At 40.4% G+C, this 21143-nt stretch overlaps 1 long non-coding RNA gene across 2 annotated transcripts in view; it reads right to left on the reverse strand.

The window, feature by feature from the left end:
- Positions 1 to 21143, reverse strand: part of LOC106729356 — a 173884-nt gene that overhangs the window by 58592 nt on the left and 94149 nt on the right. For both annotated transcript variants that reach the window (XR_004316198.1, XR_004316199.1), the window contains one exon: positions 3376 to 3499. This is a non-coding gene — a long non-coding RNA (uncharacterized LOC106729356). The remainder of the gene's footprint in view (positions 1 to 3375; positions 3500 to 21143) is intronic.

Consider the following 21143-nt stretch of genomic DNA (forward strand, 5'->3'; position numbering starts at 1 on the left):
TACCTGATGCTCCACTCCTCACCTGGGTCATTAGCTTACACCAAAGCTGATGGAGGATTTTGCAGCTGGTCGTTTCCCAGCATTGCTCACTCATTGTGCTGCCCCTAATGCTTGCCTCGTCTCTACAAGCCTGATGCTCTCTTCAACCCATGCTATGCCTTTGGCGTGAGTTGATGATGTATGTGACCTGAGAACAGAAATTATTTTGAAATATATATCAAATTCATTGATTTGCATTTGCATGATTGCAACAGTCTAAAAGTCTACATCCTGGTGTTATAGGCTGAATTCTGTTCCCTCAAATTCCTATGTTGAAGTCCTAACCACCTCAGAAGGTGATTGTGTTTGGAGACAGAGTGTTTAAATCTTTTTTTTTTTTAACATTGTTTATTGATTTATAATCATTTTACAATGTTGTGTCAAATTCCAGTGTAGAGCACAATTTTTCAGTTATATGTGAACATATATATACTCATTGTCACATTTTTTCCTCTGTGAGCTACTGTAAGATCTTGTATATATTTCCCTGTGCTATACAGTATAATCTTGTTTATCTATTCTACAATTTTGAAATCCCATCTATCCCTTCCCACTCTCCACCCCCTTGGCAACCACAAGTTCGTATTCTATGTCTATGAGTCCATTTCTGTTTTGTATTTATGCTTTGTTTGTGTTGGGTTTTTTTTTTTTTTTTTTAGATTCCACATATGAGTGATCTCATATGATATTTTTCTTTCTCTTTCTGGCTTACTTCACTTAGAATGACATTCTCTAGGAGCATCCATGTTGCTGCAAATGGCGTTATGTTGTCGGTTTTTATGGTTGAGTAGTATTCCATTGTATAAATACACCACATCTTCTTTATCCAGTCATCTGTTGATGGACATTTAGGCTGTTTCCATGTCTTGGCTATTGTAAATAGTGCTGCTATGAACATTGGGGTGCAGGTGCATTTTGATGTAGGGTTTCTTCTGGATATATGCCCAGGAGCGGGATTCCTGGGCAGAGCGTTTAAATCTTTAAAGTAGGACTGAACCCTTAATCCATGGAATCTGATGTGATCTCCAAGTACACAGCGTCAGAAGTGAGTTCAGTTGTAGGACACTCAACTGGTGATGGAGCACTGCTTGATGGTATGGGGGAACCCCCATACATACATTGGAATTGGGTGTCAGAACCTCTTCACCAGCTGTATCAGAACCCCAGTCAATCCTATGGGGAGCTCTGGAACTAATTTTGTTAGAGTTATTCTAACCAGGGCCAAGATAACCAGGTCGTATATTCGCACATAGATCAGATCAGATCATTCATTGGCCGTTAGCCACCCAGAGAAAAGGTATCATCTTGGGTTTTCTTGGGTGTGTAACAAATTACCAGAAAGTTGTCAGCCTAAAACACCACAAATTTATCACCTCATCATTGTCACAGGTCAGGAGTCCAGGAACAGCCTGACTGAACCCTCTGCTTCGGGTCTCAGCAGGCTGAAGTCAGAGTGTTAGGCAGGGCTGCAGTTCTCATCCCAGGCTTGGGGTGCTCGATCAAGTTGATGGCAGGGTTGGTTTCCTTGTGGCTATATGATTGAGACCGCTACTTACTTGCCGAGGACTGCTGTCAGCTCCTGGAGGCCACCCTCAGTTCCTTGCCACGTGGCCCCCACATACAGTTCACAATGTGGATACTTGTTTTCTTCCCAACCGTCCAGGGTGTGTCTCTATGACTTCCCTTTATGAGTCCAAATTCTCCTTCAGACAGCTACAGCAAGATATCCCATCACCGTCCGCCCTAGTGAACTAGCCATTTGTAGTAAAAGAAAATCTCCATGTGCTTCAACTACGACTTTCTTTTCCATGTTCTTTTTACTAGGCAGTAGTCCATTAAATGAGATTTAATTAAAGTTGAATTGATGGATAGTCTAAGATCTCATGGTCTCTCCCAAGGCAGCATAGTTTTGTGTCACTGATCAAAAAAAAAAAAAAAAAACCCTCATCTTTTGGCAACCTTGTGGCAAAATGATTTATTTCCTTGGTAAAACCAGGCAATACTATTGATCTAGAGAACATCTCTTCAGTCATTCCTGTGGAGTAGAGGTTCTTAACTGTCATTAAATCAGCTGTTCATTGGCTGACACATCACAAATTGAAACTATACACACAAATCACACGGCTGAACTTGAAAAGCCAAACCTGTTTTTATTGCACTGTGGAAACTAGAAATGGGATTTCATTCTGCTGAGGTTATCACATGGAAATAAAAAAAAATGCAAAACATCCCTCCTTTTAAAAATAATAAATGGCATAAATCATCTCGACAGCTGACCATTACACTGTAACATCCCAGTGAGTTTTGTATTAATAGGAAGCTGAATTAGATTAATAACGGTGCATTTTCCTAAACATTTCAAAGAAATTAACTTAGCTCTTCACATGTCTGAGCAAAATGCTTTGGAAATATTAACTACCCGATTCTTATCACCAAAAAACATTTCCTTTACACCTATTTGCACAAGGGACTTAGCTAAGCACTTTCTAAGCAATTCAAACTGATGGATTATATAATCTAAAACTGCAGTTTTCCTATTAAAAAGATAACCTGGAACTTGTTTATTTAAGTGCCAGCAACACTGACTTTTTTTTTTAAGTTGGATGATTTCTGGTCATAAAAATGTGGGGAGGTCTTATTTCATACAAAAGATGCATCTCACAAGAACTTGTATAATTCGAACTTGCATAATTCAAGAATGATTTTCTCAAGGGAATAAACATAAAATAAGACAGATGTATTCTCAGAGCACATTTACAAGTTGTAACATATTTTTGCTTTAAAGCCGCTTTTCCTGTTCCCGGCGTTATATCTAATATTTCACAGAATGCTGTCTCCCATATTAACCGCACCATGTTTCATCGTGGTTGTTTACTCTGCTTGGCATCTTATCATATATAACATCCCTCCAAAAGCTATTGATTTGGGGGCGCATTTTTCAGCATGAGCACTTACATCGTTACTTTATGACTACTTGAATGACATTGTTATGGGTCGTAAAAATAGTTTACATGATAGTAACAGTGAATGCTAAAATAATAGCATTAGGGTTAAAAAAAAAAAAATCACTTGCAAGAGTTCCATTGCATGTAAACAACAGCATGGTTTAGAGGCTCCTGCAAAGCCAGGTTGGTATTTCTGTTTACCAGCTAAAGTGGCAAGCCATGTTGTAAAAATGTAAACAAGTTTACAATATTCCTCCTGCTCATCAGCTTTTAAGTTACATGATTCTTGACAATTTCTTTTTCAATTTGGCATGATTGATATATTTTTATCTTTGTACCTGATTTAAGATTTCACTGGTATTTTTACACTGATGTTCTTCAGTGTACTTACCCCATAGGGCTGCCATCCCAGGGGGCAGTAGAGGGAGCCAGGAAGGGGATGTTTCATTAAGTCCATCGTGGCCAACGTACAGACTCAGAAGATGGAAGAGACCCATCATCGTCTCGTATCACGTCTACAAGGCAACAATTGCAGGGCTCACACTCTCCACGGAATAAAGATCACTCCAAACGCAGGTTCGCCCCTAGCACCTCTCTCCTCCCACGCCGCTCAGGAGGGGTATGGATTTACGATGGAGAAACAGTCTCCGCTTATTTCTGCTCTGGTCCGTGTTTCAGTTACTGCTGCCCAACCGAGGGGAATTAAGCCCCTTCCTCTGAGCCCACACTTCAGTATCCATAAGTGGTGCTGCTAACCTCTCTTGACCATCTCTCCTTGGGTGGTAGGAAATAGCAAGTGAACTAGTTACAGTCATTCTCAACAGAGGAGAGCATGCCAATCTAGGTATCAGGGGCCTTACGTGGCCTGGAAAAAACGTATTATTCTTTCTTAAATAAATGGAAGAGCAAAGATGTAGTTGCCACTAGAACTAGAAAATATACTAGCTTATTTTAAAATAAACTTATAGAAAATGTGAAAAATTCCAAAGAGCATGAGGAAAAGATAAATAATTGATTATTCCACTACTAAGAAACAAGCTTTCTAAAATTGTGCTGTGTTTTTTTGGCCTCCTTTTTTTCTCTTGCCTTTATTTTTTCCATTACAAATATCACATACACCACTGTTTATTCTACTTAAAAAAAAAAACTTATTCCAGAACATTTTTACCTATTATATCATATCATCCCCAAAAGCAGTTATGTAATGGCTACTTTCTCACCCAACATTTGGATGTTCTCTTCTATTGCTGAACATTTAGGCTGTTCCAGAAAATTAATATTTTAAACATATTACTCTCCAAATGGAGCACATTCAGAATTTTTCTGTTTATCAAAAATTATAATATTGATTTTAAAATTCTAAAATTCAGCAGTTTGCTGTATACTGGTTAATATTCTATCTTGGATCGCTCATTTTCAAGCCCCTAAGTTCCAACAGTAACAAAATAACATCCTTGCCTTTATGAAATGCACGTTTTCGATCAGCAGTGTATATACAGTCAAAATGCAATGAATTATACCCTTTAAATATATGCAATTTATACTGCACAAATTAAATCTAAAACTAATTTAAAAACATTAAAACCTCAATAGCTTAAAGCCATAGTTATTTATTACAGTGCTGATGGTTAATGAGGGTTAGCTGCTTTAGGCTGCACTCAGCTGAATCTCAGCTGTGTTCACTCATTACCTGTCTGCAAGTTACCTGTCTCCAGGTAAGTTGGGGATCCACTCTGGTCTGGCTTGGTTGAGGCCTCTTAGCTGGGAAGCTCTGCTCTAAGTCTCACATCCTCCTCTTGGGACCTGAGGGCTAATCTGGCCTTGGACTTCTCACAGCAGTGGGGAAGCACAAGAGACACATAAGTGGAAAAGCACACACACTCCTGAGGGGCAGGCTTGGCACTTACACACCATGAATTCTACTTCATCCTACTGGCAAAGCGAGTGACATAGCTAAGCCAGGTTCAGCAGGGGTGGCAGGAAGAGCAGCCCTTCCTTGCCTCTAAAGTGAGAGAAAATGTAAAGTCAGATGGCAAAGGGTGTGGATATTAATGCAATCAATCCCAAAATCCAAATGGAGATATTAGAGGGGCATTTGGAAATACATGTATGGAATTCAAAGGTCTGGGCTGAAGATACAAATCTGCGGGTTGTCGAAATAGGAAAGTATTTGAGGTTATGTGACGTGTCTCCTGGAGGATGAATGTTGATAGAGATGAGAAGAGATTCTGGGTTGAGGAGATGAAGAAAACAGGGTGCTAGTGAGGTTGAAAGAGTCAAAAGAGAACAGTATTCTAGAAGATGAGCTCAGAATGTGTTTTAATAGGGAGGCATGATCAGTGTGTCAATCACTGCTCCATGAAATAAATAAACCTGTGTTGAACTACTTCCTGGTTCTTCCTGAAGAATCATGTCACTGTTCAGTATATCACTGCCAAACTAGGGGTGCAGTCAGAATCTAATAAAAACTGCCTTGCCACCCTCTCTACCGGCAGACTCATAAACAGACCAGTTGAGATTAGCTGAGCCCAGCCTAAACCAGATCTTTTGCTACATTCTTCTTTTGATAGATGCCAGGATGATTTCCAACATGTTAGTGAGATCTGTAGCCTATTTATGTATCACACAGATTGAGGACCTAGGTTTGCCACATACTGCTTCAAGCAATGAGGCTATAACAGAAAGTAAGATAAGTAGGTTTCCAGCTGTCATAGAGTTAACATTTCAGTGGAAGAAACAAACAAAAAACACAGACAAGTAGACTATATACATTAGCAAGTAATTTCAGATAGTGGTGACTGTTGTGATGATGATAAAGCAGAATAATGACTGGAGAGCGACTGGGGGAATTAGTTTTGATCATATGGTCAGGTAAGGTTTCTCTGAGGAAGTGCTAGTTGGCTGAAATCTGAATTATTCAAATCAGACAACTCCTCAGTGAGTTTCATTACAGCTTTTTGATTTTCCACCACTCTTGGGCTGCTGCACAGAAAAGAGAATCCCAGCGTCACCTTCTGTTCTCCCTCTTGCCTTCCCCACAACCCCCTGACAGCTGAAAATAAAAGGGAAGAGCAGGGATGCCAGGGGAGGTATACCAGATTTCTGCTGAACCAAACAACCACAGATCCAATCTCCTCTGGCCAAAAAAGAGCCCTATTAAGGAATTGGGCCCAGTTAAAGCTTTTCAAAAAATGGAAAAGTCTCATTTGATTCAGCAACTGTGTTTTCTTTGTGGCAGGAAAAGAGGAAGGTATTAAGGCTGCATAAGGAAAAGTCATGATTGACCTAACGCCCCCTTGATTGCCATCATCCCTAGAATTCTGCTATCAGAGAAGTGACATATGTGTCACATCTCCCTGACGACCCCTCAAGCAAACCCAGATAGAATCATTATTGGAATAAAGACACTGGCTCTGAGGGACTGAAGAACTTACCCAAGGTCGTCCAGTTAATAAGACACAAAACCAGAATATGAACCAAGGGCTGACTATTTCCAAAGCCCATGTTCTTTCAACTAAATGACCCTGCCCAGCTGCCAAACTGGACATCAGAAGACATAAACCATTAAGAGACAAAAGGCAGACCAATTCATTTGTCAAATTCTTCTAAGAGGGAAAGAGCGAGAGGGAGAGTGAGATCAATACGCCGTGTTGTATTTTTAGTGATGGGCGGTGAGAACGGCACCCAACAATTTATAGAAAAGGAAAGGAATTTGTATTCCCTGGGGCTGGAAAGTTGTTGGACATTAATAGCAAGAAAATTGTTAGGAAGCTGACAAGAGGTAAAGGAAACTGTCCTTGCTTTATCCCCTCCAAAACCTCACTGGAAGAAAAGTGGGAAAGAACACAGGACTGAAAATCGAAGCAGGTTTGCGATATGAAGAAACACAGGAGGGGAATATGAGAAAGTTTGAAAGCAAACAGTATGAAATGAAAGAGTTTCAGACTAAAAGAAAAATAAGCTTAGCTGTTGTAAAAGAGCAGGATGGTTAATTAACAAGGGGGATGAAAATAGCCTGCAGATAATATTTATCATCCTTCCCAGTTTTCCTGTGGCTTTATTTGTGCCCATCTGTCAGCTCAATCTTTTCCAAGTGTCTGCTGCCACAAATGCAAGCCATTAATTTATTGAAAATATTACTGAAATTAGATTGCTTCTGGCCTTCCTGTTGCTATGTTTTTAACTTTTTAGAAAATTGTGTTTATCTGTTTGCCTGTTTGTGTTTTCGTTTGGCATGTGGAAGTTATGCCCAGGCTTGGAAACATAGCCTTCCCAATTCATAACAAAAAGAAACATGGGAAACTTTCCTGTGTTCAGAAGCACACCCAGCTGAATTTGCAGAACAGTTTTGCCAAATGTCCCTGTACACACACCCTGTTACCTCTAGGGCGAGAAATCTAAACCTGGAACATTCTGACAAAAACCAAAGAAAGCAATGGCAATATTGCATTTATTTGCTTTAACAAAGAACATACCTAAATGGGTGGTTCTTATTATGAACGTATCCAGTTTACATTAAAAAAAAGTCCATTAGACTCCCCTAAGAACCAAGTAGGTGGTACATTTAGGTTATACCCATTTTTATTTCAAAAACAGGGACAAAGAGCCTTTCTATCAACTCTGTCACAGGCTGATTTATCACCCCACTTGAGGCCATTATCAAAGGAAGATAATTGTGACATTTTTAACATTACATAATCGGATTTTTTTAAATCAGCAAGTGAGTGCATATTAGTAGAGTTGTGAAGAAGCAACTCTGCAAAGGGGGTTGATTTGATTTCTTTAGCTTCCCAAAGCTGCCCCCAAAGTGCGGACAGGCCACCCAAATCTCCAGTTTGTTAAACCAGTCTTGCCCCGGAGGGATTTCTGAGTGCTTCACTTCAAAGAAGGACACCACCCAGGCCGGTTGGCTGCAAATGTGAGCTGCCTATTATTTCTCCTTCATTCCCGAGGAAGTCTGGGTGAGGGCCCCGCGCCTCCTGATGGGCGCAATGCCTGCCTCCTCACACCCCTTCTCACGCTGAGCAACTTTTTAACTGAGGAACCACAGCAGCTCTCCCCGTCCTGTTTCACTTGCTGCAGTCTGGTGTGCGAGACAGAGAGGAGAGATGGAGAGGCTGAAGGACCCAGTGGCTTCTGGAGGTTTGGCAGGGAAGGAAAAAATATTATTTTCCCTCTACCCATCTTAGGTTCATGGGCTGGGGCCAAACTGATAAAAGACAGATTAACAAGAGAAAAAAAAAAAAAAAAACTCTTAAATACATATGTAAGCACGGTGATTTCACAAAGAAATGAAACTCAAGGAGGCAGACAGATGATTGAGAACTAGGCAGATGTCTTAGAACTAAACAAAGAAAAAGGGGGTTGGGACTTCTGGGTGTGGGAGGCAAGTTATGGGAAGGCACCTCCCCCCAGGCACCTAAGGGAAGGTGACAAATAAAAGTATGCTGAAAAAACAGTTGTCTAGTATGATTTGTTATGCAGACTTAAGTAGGTACCTTCTCCACTGATGACATATTAAAAGTCCTTCTCCCCCTGGTACAGGGTGGGGAGACATCTTTACAAATGGAAATTATATTTATAAATGTAAATTTCCTTTACAAAATGATAACTTATGCCTATTTTTAGAGATTTCCCTGCATCTACTTGTTCTTAATAACCTTGAACTCAAAATAGTCCATGTGTCAAAGAGGGATATTTGGGGTGCAATATTCTTGAGGGAGAAAAGATGTTTTAAAGACTGAAGGACTGGAGATTAAGCAGTTAGATTCCACACACACAAAAAGACTATGTACTTCAATTACAAAAGTCAAAAAAAAAAAAAAGTGTCAGAAAGTATTGCAGGGGAGGAAAAATAATTTTTCCTCTACCATTTTAGGTTCTTGGCTGAGAAACCCCTGTAATAAAAGAAGGATTAACAGGAGAAAAACAAATTGAAGTTTCATATACCTCCTGTATACATAGGAGATACCCAGGAAAACTGAGTATGTCCCTGAAATGGTCCAGGCCACCGGCTTAAATGCCATCCTAGGCAAATAACAAAAGAAAGATTTTGATGGGTGGAGGAAGGCTTATTAATGCGAGGTGACCAGGAAAAGCATGGTAACAAGTAACAAGGTCTTGGTTGTTATGCAGGTGAAAGTTTTTGCCTTCTCAATTTATAAGAGTTTCTACAGATTTAGAAGAGATTTTCATCCTTGTCTTCCTGGTACAGAGAGACACCCTTACAAATGGCGATTTCCCTTATAAATGTAGATGTCTCTCACTAAAGGGTAATTTCTACTCCATTTTCAGAGCTTTTCCTGTGGTTTTTTTTTTTTTTTTTTTTAATAACAGTACCAAATAATCCTTATGCCAAAGAAGCATATTTTGGGGTCCAAATTCTGCTCCCCTTCAGTACGCTGTAGATTAAGTTCAAGTTGTTCCCAAATATTATGAGTGAACATTCCTAACCCTACATAAAAGAGGGGGAATGTCCACAAATTTTGGCAAATTTGCCCCAAATGTTACCACTTCAAATGGTCATTTTCCTTTGTGTTTAAATGTCTGTTGATGCCCTTCTAATCTGAACATTCAAGAACATGGTTGTATCTGGTGGAACTGATGGAGAATTAATAAAATGGCTGCATTTAGGCCAACAGATTGTTTATTCTTATGCTCGCCCTTAAAATGGTCAACTAACCTGACTGACCTGTTGCTACTCACAGCTCCAGGCCCATTGTTGAAATAAAGCTATTGATTTTACTGTTTCTGTTTTATTCCAGTAATTGAAAGTAATCATCATACTTGGTTTCTGAGTTGTTCTCCAGGGAGAAGGCCTTGGAACTGTAGCCTTACAAAATAGCCTGAATTACCAAGAAGACCACACCTTGGGTGCTTATGAGATAAAGAGATCGAAAAAGTGACAACCACTAGCCTCTATAGAATTGGTCACCAGGAGACACCATGACACCACTCTGAGTTTTATGATAAGAAAATGATTCTGATGATTGTTATGATGTTTTATTGTTTGAGCTACGGCTGTATAATCACCCTGCCCCATCCCCAAGGTGGGTTCACAGTTTTGAAGGCACCAGCCTGCTGTGAGTCCTCTTTGCCCAGCAAAGTAATAAAACTGTCTCTTTTCTTCTATGTACTAAGACCCTGTCTCTGAGTTTCACTGTGGCTCATCAGGTATGGGGGCCAATCTTTCAGCAACAGAACCAATCAATATATTCAGATGCACAGAGAACTATAAGAGGCTAGAATATGCTACTCCAAAATATGCCACTCTTTATCGTAAGGATTATTTTGAACTGATTATTTAATAATCAGTAGACACAAGAGAAGCTCTGAAGAAAGAACATAGAAATTTACATTTTTAAAGGAAATCTCCATTTATAAGGGTGTCTCCCTCTTTGTATCAGGAAGAGAAGGATAACCCTTAATCACAAAAGACTCATCAAGACACTGACTTAAACCTGTATAACAAAACTGATCTTGTTCACCATACTTTTCCTGGTCACCTTCTGTAACTCACATCCCCCACCCAGAAGTCCCCAAACTCCTTTTCCTCTTTTGGTGCTATATGATCAGACCACCCAAGATGGCAGTTTGCTGGCTCTCTGTACATCCCCTACTGACCAGTCCCTGCTTCACCTACACTCTACACACAGGACTGAACTTCCCTCCTAACCATAGAGCCTAATCAGTAAATACCGACATACTTGCCACCCACCTCCCCTCCAATGCCCCCCCCCCCCTCTCCAGCTAGAGATTGTTCTAATCTTTAGATCAGAATGGCTTCCTTTTGATATTTTAACAAAGGAGAGACCTCTGCCCATTGAAGGTACTTAGCCTGAGGGGCTACAAGGCCATGCCCCTCTGCTAGTTTCCCAGGTAACTGATGAGCCAATCTGGATCAGGGTAGCTGAGTCAGAGGAACAAGGAAGTCCAAAGATGGCATGAACAGACTTGGCATTTGAGGACTGGCTGACCGAGTATACTGTGTTTATGGTCCAGCAGAGCACTGATGGGCATGAAAGACATCTAAGTTTCAGTTTGTTGACGTGGCAGCCCAGGCAGGAGCATCTCCATCGCGGGCCCAGAAACTTATTTCAAAAGTAGAAGGAAAAAAAAAATTTCCCTCTCCTATAGATCCAAAGGAAATAAAATAAAATTTCTAAGGTGTGATGGTTCTCCAGGCTCAGGTTTACTACTGTTTTTATGGAGGAAATCCCCCCCAGATGGATTCAGCACATCAAAAACCCTTAGTTCATGATAGTTACTGCCTGATACCTGCCCTGAAAAGGCTTTAGGAATTGACCAGAGACTACCAGCTTGAGGTCTGCAAGGTGACCCTGGAATCAGCCACAGGTCCAGATTCTAACAGAGGCTTCTGATGGACTTAGCTCGAGGAAGAATTTTGATTTAAGCCAAGGAAAGACATTTATTCAACAGGGAGACTGGGAAGCATTTCTCAGATTCTGACACCAAGTCTTTCTGACAGATCCGAGGTCTCAACCTGGCTGTACATTAGGATTTTCCAGGGAGCTTTTATAAAATGTCGACAACCCACCCAAGATGAACTAATCTGAATACCTAGGGGAGAGGCCAAGGCACTCTAATTTTTTCAAACTTCCACTATAGAGCCAGCTGTAGGACAACCCTGTAGCATCTAGATTGCCCTTAGGAGGACGGGGTGCCCTCACCTGAGCTGTAAGCATTCTCCCTCCCGTGGGCTGAGTCAGGATTGCAGATGTCCTGACAGAAGATAATGCCGCTCCTGAGTCTGTGGAATAGTGTGTATCGAATGCACAAGAATTCATTGCTACGAGGGTAAGATGATGAAATTGTCTTTGTTTAGTAAAAGGGAAGTAGGTGGCTGCCTCCCCAGCCCCCTTTTTAGGATGTTTCCTTGAAAATATAATAGCTCCAATAATAGGCCTGACCTTTTGATTTTACAATGCAAGGTCATAGGCCTTCTGACCCTTGGAACTGCAGGCACATACCTCTGAAATTAGCTCAGGAGGTCCTGAGGTCCATTCATTTGTCTCTGGAATGGACAAGAGAATGTTACTTGTTCTTTCTTCTACTTTACTGTGTAAATTTGTGCGAACTTCTGTGCAGACTTAGTCGTCTCTCGCAGATTGCCTGCCTGTATGTAATCTGATACGTCTACACAAGAATAAATCACGTTCTCTATCTTCTGTATTGGTATAGAGGGTTATTTTTGTTGGCAGGACTTTTTTATTTCCCCAGTGCTCAGGATGGGAGGTGCAGGTACAGGAGGGGGATGGTAGGAATATTATGGAAGGAAAGGATGAAATGAGGGTCAGACTCCACGGATCAGACCAAATCCAAAGGCACAGACCTAACTGGAAATGATCAGTGACCAGAGCCAGCTGTGGCCTCCCATCCTTGGCTTTCATTCTCTCCCCCGAGCCCTCATGTTCTTTGATGCTTGGCGGCCTGCCACCTCTATTCTGTCCCAGGTCTCTGGAGACAGGTGGATCCCAGACCAGGAGACTGAAAATTCCTGTGTCCCCTGGGGGGCTCACAAGACAAGGTTGCAGCATTTGCTGAAGCCCAGTTCAAGAGATGTACAACGAACAGTAGTGAGTGATTAGACGGGGCGGGAAATTGGGTCTGTGGCCCAGATGAGTGATCAGACTGGTGACAAATTAGAAAGAATGTGAGACCAGAGGTAAAATCAGTAGGACTTGGCAACTGGTTAAAGATGGGAAAAAAGACTCAAAATAAGATAGCAATATTTCAGATTTGGATGGCTAGACCAGTAGGATCACTGAGCTGTGGGCGGATGAGGAAGACAGGTGAATGAGAAGGTGGCTGGGACTGGGGTGGATCTGATCAGAAATTAGTTTTAGATGTAATAAATTCAAGACAGTGGTAGGACATTCAGGACTCTGCAGGTTTATAATATTTTAAAGATTAGTGTATTAATTTCCTAGGGCTGCCATAACAAAATGTCATGAACAGGATGGCTTGAAACAACAGAAATTGTTTCTTCCACTGTCCTGAGGGCTGGAAGTCCAAAACCATGGTGTTGGCAGGACCATGCTCGCTCTGAAATCTGTAGGAAAGACTCCTTCCTTGCCTCTTATTGCTCAGTCCTTTTGGTGCCATCAATCTTTGCTGTTCCTTGGCTTTCAGCTGCATTATTCCTATCTTACCTCCATCATCACATAACTATTTTCTCTCTCTGTGTCTTTGTTTAATTTCTTATAAGGACACTAATCATATTGGATTAGGGTCCAACCTAATAATCCCACTCAACTTGATTACATTGGCAAAGACCCTATTTCTATATAAGGTTACAGTTGTAGGTACTGGAGGTTAGGACTTTGCATATTTGGGGGTGGGGGGACAGAATTCAACCCATAACAATTAACAATCTCAGAGAAGGCATGATTGGCATTATACGCTTTTAAGGAGGTTGGGACGGAGAAAGGGTCCTTTGCGAAAGCTGATGAGAAGACATTTCAGTAAAGTGATGGTGGTGGAAGCCAGCTTTCAAGAGCTAAACAGTAAAATAAAAGACAGGGTGGGGGTATAGCTCAGTGGTATGGCAAGTGCTCATGCACGAGGTCCCAGGTTCAATTCCCAGCACCTCCATTAAAAAAAAATCACTCTCTGCCAAAATACCTCTGTGTGTGATGTATGTGACACTCCTGGGGTTCCCTTAAAATAAAAGGCAGTGAGTATAGCCTGCAATTTAGAATGTGACTGGCGACAGTAGTGGGGTAGGGTGGCAGCAGAAAGAAACTAGTCTTCACTTCTTGGTGCTACGGTGGCTCTGATCACAGAAACTCCCTTACCTGGATCCCTTCCACACTGCTCTATCATTTTCCTGACTCCTCGGGCCCATCCCCCAACATCCTGTTTCCTGTCTGACAGCTGCCTTGGCTCATCTGCTGGGCAGAGATAACAGACGTGCAGGTGAATGATGAGCCCAGGGACCCAACCTCCTCCCCTCTCCTGGATGTCTTTCTAGTGACTCACTGCTATGGAATTCCCAAAGGAAGTGGGAAGATTTTCCTAATATTATTAATCACCTTATTAAGGCTTATACATGAGAACTATGTAATTAAGGGTACACACTTTTAAACAGTGGAACAATTTAACCCCCAAATTCCTACAAGGAAACCTGATCAGATGTATTAAGTCCAAGCAGAAAGGTTTAGGAGGTGACCCAGGACCCAGACCAGGGAGAAGTAAAGTAGGACACACTGGCGGACGCCCTCAAGCCTGAGGATTTAGACAGCAACAGAGTGTCCCCACAAACGGCCTCCCTCTAACCTTAGAGGATGGATTATTGACTCAGTTCTGGGACAATCTGTCCTCTTCCCTGCTTTTCTTTCTCTATGATCTAATTGTTCATACACATTTTTTATTCTAAAAAGACAGCCCTACTGATACAAAAGCTGAAAAACGTGTGCCTATTCTCTCCATGAAATGTAAATGTGTGTTAACGAGGAACACGTACATGGCATATGCATAAGACTCAAGAGTGAGGACCTCTGGGCTCGAACACACCCTGCAGACCTACAGGTACTGAAGGGTCCAGAGTAAGCCACTGTGGCATAAAAAGTATTTTAAGCTGAAGACATCTGAGTTCCTGAAATCCCTTATCTGCCTAAAGGCAGAGCCTCCCCAAAGAACTTGATTGTCATAAATCCCCTCCCCAGAGCAATTCTAATGCTTTCTTGAAGAGAAGTTGGCGCCACACTCAAAAGACTTTGCCACAAAATTATCATAGCTCCCATAAATTCCCCCCAGGGCCTATTCATCTTCTGGTTTTCCACGGTGCCCTCTATCCCCAACCCCGCGAGAATTTATTTGTTCTCCCAAAAAGCCTACCTGCCCCTCTTCATTCCCTATGCAATATGGTACAGAAGCCCCCAATTCTAACTGCCTCCTTGAGTCACATTTGTCTGTGAACTCCTGTGCATGTATATATGTATTAAAACTATTTTTTGCTCTTACCAATCTCTTTTGTCAAATTAATTTGCAGGCCCTCAAGCATCAAACATGAGAGGGTAGAGAGAAAGGGTTTTTGTTCCCAATAGTACTTTGGAAATACATTTGCATTTCAGACCATAATAAAGGAGGGTTGCTCTTGGCCCACGTAACTCCAGACATAGAGTTAAATCAATTTAGGGAAAAACTTGGGAGCTGATCTTCAGGGTTGATCATGTTTCCTCCAGAGGATAAGGGTATATTACTGCCACTGTTCTCCAAGACCTCTAGATCCTCCCAATTTTTTTTCAGTAGATTTTTTTATTGAGGTCACATTTGTTTATAACATTATATACGTTTCACATGTACAACATTATGTTTCTACTTCTGTGTACCCTCCAGTGTGTTCACCATCAAAAATTTAGTTTCCATCTGTCCCCGTACACTTGACCCCTTCACCCATTTTGCCCTCTCCTCCACCCCTTCCTCTTTGGTAAACACTACTCTGATCTCTGTCTTGCTGTTTGTTATTGTTTAGCTTGGTTTGCTCATGTATTTTGTTGGTTTTTTAATAATCCATGTATGAGTGAAATCATACAGTGTTTGTCTTTCTCCATCTGACTTTACCTCACTTAGCATAATACCCTCAAGGTCCCTCCATATTGTTGAAAATGACAAATTACCATTTATGTTTTATGGCTGAGTACTATTCATATCTTCTTTATCCGTTCATCTGTTGATGGACACTTTGGTTGTTTCCGTATCTTAGTTATTATAAATAATGCTGCAATAAACATACAGGCGTATATATCTTTTTGAATTAGTGTTTCATAGTCTTTGAATAGATACCCAGAATAGGGATTGTTAGATCACATGGTTTGTGTATGGTGTAAGATAGTGATCTATTTTTTTTTCTTTCTTTTTTGTTTTTTTCATGTGGCTTCCAGTTTTACGAACACCATTTATGGGAGAGACTATCCTTTCTTCATTGTATCTTCTTTGCTCCTTTGTCATAAATTAATTGTTTGCATATGCATGGGTTTACTTCTGGGTTATCAACTCTGTTCCATTGATCTATGTATCTGTTTTTCTGCCAATATCATACTATTTTGATTACTGTGGCTTTGTAATATAGTTTGAAATCAAGGAGTGTTATATCTCCAACTTTATTCTTTTTTTTTTTTCAGGATTGCTTTGGCTATTCAGGGTCTTTTGTGGTTCCACATAAATTTTAGATTTTTTTGTCCTATTTCTATGAAAAATGTCCTTAAGGCTTTGATAGGGATTACACTGACTCTGTAGATTGCTTTAGGTAATATGATCATTTTAACAATGCTAATTCTTCCAATCCATGAATACAGTGTCTTTCCATATATTTGCGTTTTCAGTGTCTTTCAACAATATCTTACAGTTTTCAGTGTACAAGTCTTTCACTTCCTTGGTTAAATTTATTCCTAAGTATTTTACTCTTTTTGCTCTGACTGTAAGTGAGATTGTTTTCTTAATTTCTCTTTCTCCTAGCTGATTGTTAGCATATAGAAATGCAACCGATTTTTATATATTGATTTTGTATCCTGCAAATTTACCGTGTTCATTTATTATTTCCACAAGGTTTTTGGTAGAATATTTAGGGTGTCTATATATAAAAATCATGTCATCTGCAAATAGTGACAGTTTTATTTCCTTTCCAATTCGGATGCCTCATTTCTTTTTCTTCCCTAATTGCTCTGGCTAGGACTTTAAAACTATTTGAATAAGAGTGGCAAGAGTGTAGACCCTCCCAATCTGAAAGCAGCTCTATAAGATGATTTGTCAGCCATTTTGATTGACCAACCACTAGTAGGCTAATAATCCCTGGAACCTGTAAATGTTACCTTATATGCAAAAGGATCTTTGCATATGTGATTAAGTTAAGGGTCTTCAGATGGGAAGACTATCCTGGGTGTTTTACTTAAGTACTGACAGTAATGTGTCCTTATAAGAGGGAGGCAAAGGGAGATTTGACTATAAAAGAGGAAGAAGGTAAGATGAGGACAGCAGGAGAGACTGGAATGGCTGTAGCATCTAGAAAAAAGAAGAGGAAAGGAATGAATTCTTCCCTGGAGCCTCTAGAAGTAACCAGCCCTGCCAGCACCTTGATTTCAATCCCATAGGACTGAATTCAAATCTCTATCCTCCAGAACTGTAAAAAGAATGAGATTGTATTGTTTTAAACCTCTAAGATTGTGGTAATTTTTTACAGCAGCAGTAGGAAACTAATACACAAATCAGTCTCATACTTAGAGGCCCCCCCAGATAATCCCAAATGCAGCTCAGGCTCTGCTTACATATAACCACTTGACCTGCCTATTTTGGTTAAACGACCAAAATTCCCAGTGCTCCTACTCTTGCTCTGGTGGAGTCCTCTCCTTCTCCTATTTCTTGTCTCTTTCTGGTCCCGCCCCACCCACCCTTCATCCATTCTAAATGCAAGAGAAAAGAAAGTCTCTGTCTCACTTAGTAGACAATGAGGATAGCAGAACGAGGACAGGAGAAAGCAGAGCAAGTTGCCCTCAGGATGCTCATAAGCCCAGAGGGGATGTCATTAGTAGTTAAGAGGTGGCTGGTAAATGTTCTGGCACTTCAGTGAAATTTTGGCAGGTTCACTACATCAGTTAATATATTAAGTGCTGTGTTTTATAATGTTAATAAAGAGGAGTGCCATTTACATCTTGCCAGGAACTCTTCTAAGAGAACTGAGTTTTTAGATTTTTGGAAAAAAATTCTCCCAAATTTCCAGCCCCCCCCCCCAAATAAAAAAAATAAATAAATAAAATTAAAGAAAACAGAACTGCCCAGCTATCTGACTTTTTGGTCTCTATTTACACCTTCTGATTTTATAAGTTTGCAAATAGGAGTCAAGAGTTAACATCTTAGATCAGTGCCTGGCCCGTATTAGCAACTGATTAAATGTTAGATATTATGATTATGATTATGATTATTAGAATTACTTTCTCTGATCATTCTGAATTAGTTACATAAATTACCTCATTCTCTTTAAAAAAAGTCTTCAGAAAATCAGAAAGAAATGCATAAAGGTCTAACTGGGCTTTGCAGTTCTTAGGAATTGCTTCCTGCCTCAAATACAACTTCTTACATATGCATATGCATTAAAATGAGATTTTATTTCCTTCTTCTCGTATCCACCAGTACATCTGTTGCCCTGCCAAAAGTACTTACTATGAAATGGAATGACCTTGATCATGGATCATTCCAGATTTATCCAAGCAACATGCCTTGCCCACAGGCAGATTCAAAGGACAGATTCCAGATGCAAAGATAAATATGATGCAGATCTGGATTTGCCCAAAAATTCTAGTGGGAATTCTTAATAAAGAATGTCTTCATCTTGCTGCATCCAGGAACAAGAGTCACTGGGATATATGAAAACTCAAGTAGCCTGGCCTCATATCTTGGACCTGACCTCACACCTGATCATGCTTTCCCAACGCTTTGCAGTCCACCCTCCACCATCCACCTTCTCCTTGCCCTCATTTTTTCAGGATCTTTCCTCTCTCCATACACTCCACTCCACAGGAACCCTAACTTTCACCTGTGGCCCCACAGTAGGGTTCTCTGTGCCTTGCCCATTTTCCTCTAAATAGAAGGAGTCTTGGGAAAAAAGAAACCTAAATGGACAGAGCTACAAACTTGCAATTCATTTTTGAAAACTGTACATGCATTTGTATGTGTAAAATCAAAGCAGGGAATAGTCACAAAGAATGATCTTTAGAGCAAATTGCAGCATCTTCTATCCCTCAAATCAATTTTTAAACGATAAAGAAATAGATTAACTTGTGTTTTTCATCCCTTACTCACCTGGGTATCTAACAGCCAGCAAATGTCTAACGTGGAATTTTAATGTACACAGACCATTTCATGTTATTAAAGGGCCTAAAATTTATATGCAAAGGTGAGCATCTCAGCAGTCAGCTCTTTTGCAGTCTTATATTCAATCTCAGCCTCCTTCTCCGCTGAGACTCTGATAAAGGCCAGCACTCCATCCTGGAAATGTTATGTCAGCTCATGATCTATCGAGCAACTACCGCTGCACTTCCAGAGCACATCAGTGGGAGCAATTCTTTGTATTTCCAAGAAATCAGATTCATCTGAGAAATCTTCACAGCTATTTTCTCATCTAAAAACAAGGAAAATAAATCCTGAGTGGAGAAGTGACCACTATCTTCCAGTCTGCATCATCCACTTTATATTGCTACATACTTACTCAAGCATGACTATCACAAACACTGTTTCCAGTTGTTTACTGGCCATAACTTTAATGGGGGGAAAATTAATTCTGATAGGAGTCACAGAAACAATCACTGATCTAGCCATTTCACTACTTCAAGACAGAGCAACATCTAAAACTTACTCCATAACTTGCTAATGTAAACTGTTTGCAGTACTCGATACCCACTAAGATGTTAGAAGTGTATCTGGTTTGAATAAGCCCTTCTCTGTCCCAGTATCTAAGTCTCTTTTCTGAAAATACTAGTTATTTATTAACGGAGTAAGCTGAGTAAGCTTTCCTTAAGTCTAATTTAAATAAAGCAGAAGATAAATGAACTATGTCCTTGGATTTTATGCCATGTTGAATAAATAACCATGTGCAAACCTTCAGGAACACAGTTAAATATGAGAATGAATACACATTCCCCCAAAAGACTCATGGTTGTCCTTGACAATCATCTCAAAAGATTAAGAGCACATAGCAAGTCCCAAGACTCACCTGTCTGCAATAACTCGGCTCAGTAAACCTTTATCAATCATTTACCATGTACAAGTGACTGGGCTTGTCATCTCAGCGGGCATAAAGATGAATAAGACATGGTACCTGCACCAGAAGAACTTATTCATTTCTCATCCATTCAGGTATGGACACCTTTTTTAGTTCTCAACTTTTCTGTTCCCAATAAGACTTGTGTTAGACAGAATCAAAGCATGCCCTGACCCTGTGGCATAAGTTAAATCTATAGTCAAAACACCCAATGCTAAAATAGAGGAGGAGAAAAATATAAACAATTTTTCCTAGAAAATCAATTTGTGTTGATTGAAATTTCTTTCCTCAGAGTAGTTTTATCTCAAAAAATTCTTCGATGAATCTGCAAGTATCTGTTCTCATTATAATTTTGCTTCTGCTGTGCTAAGACCCATAGGGAAAATCCTGTGCTTTCTTACATGTAGCAGGGACTCTAGCTTCCTTCTCCTTAGCAAAGCACAAAACGAGTGAGATAAGGCTGTTGATAGAAGGGACTCCATCATGTCTGTGCAATTTGGAGAGGTTCTCTTAAGCTGAAATTATGAGCACAGACAAAGTGCTGAACGGGTCCTGCCCAGAGACAACCAATCCGAATAAGCCCTAAGGAGATGTAGTGTATGAATTCATTTCAGCAGTTTGAGATAAAGAAATGCCACCCATGTCAGGAGAGGTGGAGTTAAAACAAGCAGCAACCTTTTCTCTGATAACCGGGAGTCTTTGCCCACCCCAGCCAATTAGTCAGCCTAGTGCATTGTCGTTTGAGAAAATGCTTTAGCCTGAGTCTGGACTTGCTGGAGATTACACAAATCCTAGCAAAGTTTTTGATGTATGTGTTGGGAGGAATAATTTCCCTTATATCTTTCTTAGTTACCAGCTGGGGTCCCTATAACAAAAGACAGATTAACAAGAGAAAAATAAACAGAAGTTTAATAACATGTATAACTCATGTATGCATAGGAGAAATCTAGAGAAAAATAAGTAACTCAAAGAGATGACTTAGCACTCCAGCTTAAATACCATCTTCAGCTAAAGGCAAAAGAAGAAAGGTGTGAGGAGGGGCAGTTCAGTTATGGGGAGGCTACTAGGAGAAGCAAGGTTTGTCATTCAGATTTAAATCAATGCCTTTTCCATTGATAAGATTCTCTTAAGATTTAGAACCATCCTTCTTTTCCTGGTACAGACATCCCTAAAAGGTGGAGATTTCCTCTCTAAAAGTAAATTTCGCTTACAAGAGGGTAACTTCTACTGTGTTTTCAGGGTTTGTTGTTGTTGTTGTTAATTACCAGCCAACCTCTATTTGGGAAGTGAAAGTAACTGAAACAGTGCTTCATAAGTCACATCATACAAGGCCTGCGGTTCCAACATGTGCAAGGATGCTGGCCCAGTCTTACCCTCCCACTCAG

This window comes from Camelus ferus, chromosome 30 (assembly GCF_009834535.1).
Source record: "Camelus ferus isolate YT-003-E chromosome 30, BCGSAC_Cfer_1.0, whole genome shotgun sequence".
Taxonomy (NCBI): Eukaryota; Metazoa; Chordata; class Mammalia; order Artiodactyla; family Camelidae; genus Camelus; species Camelus ferus.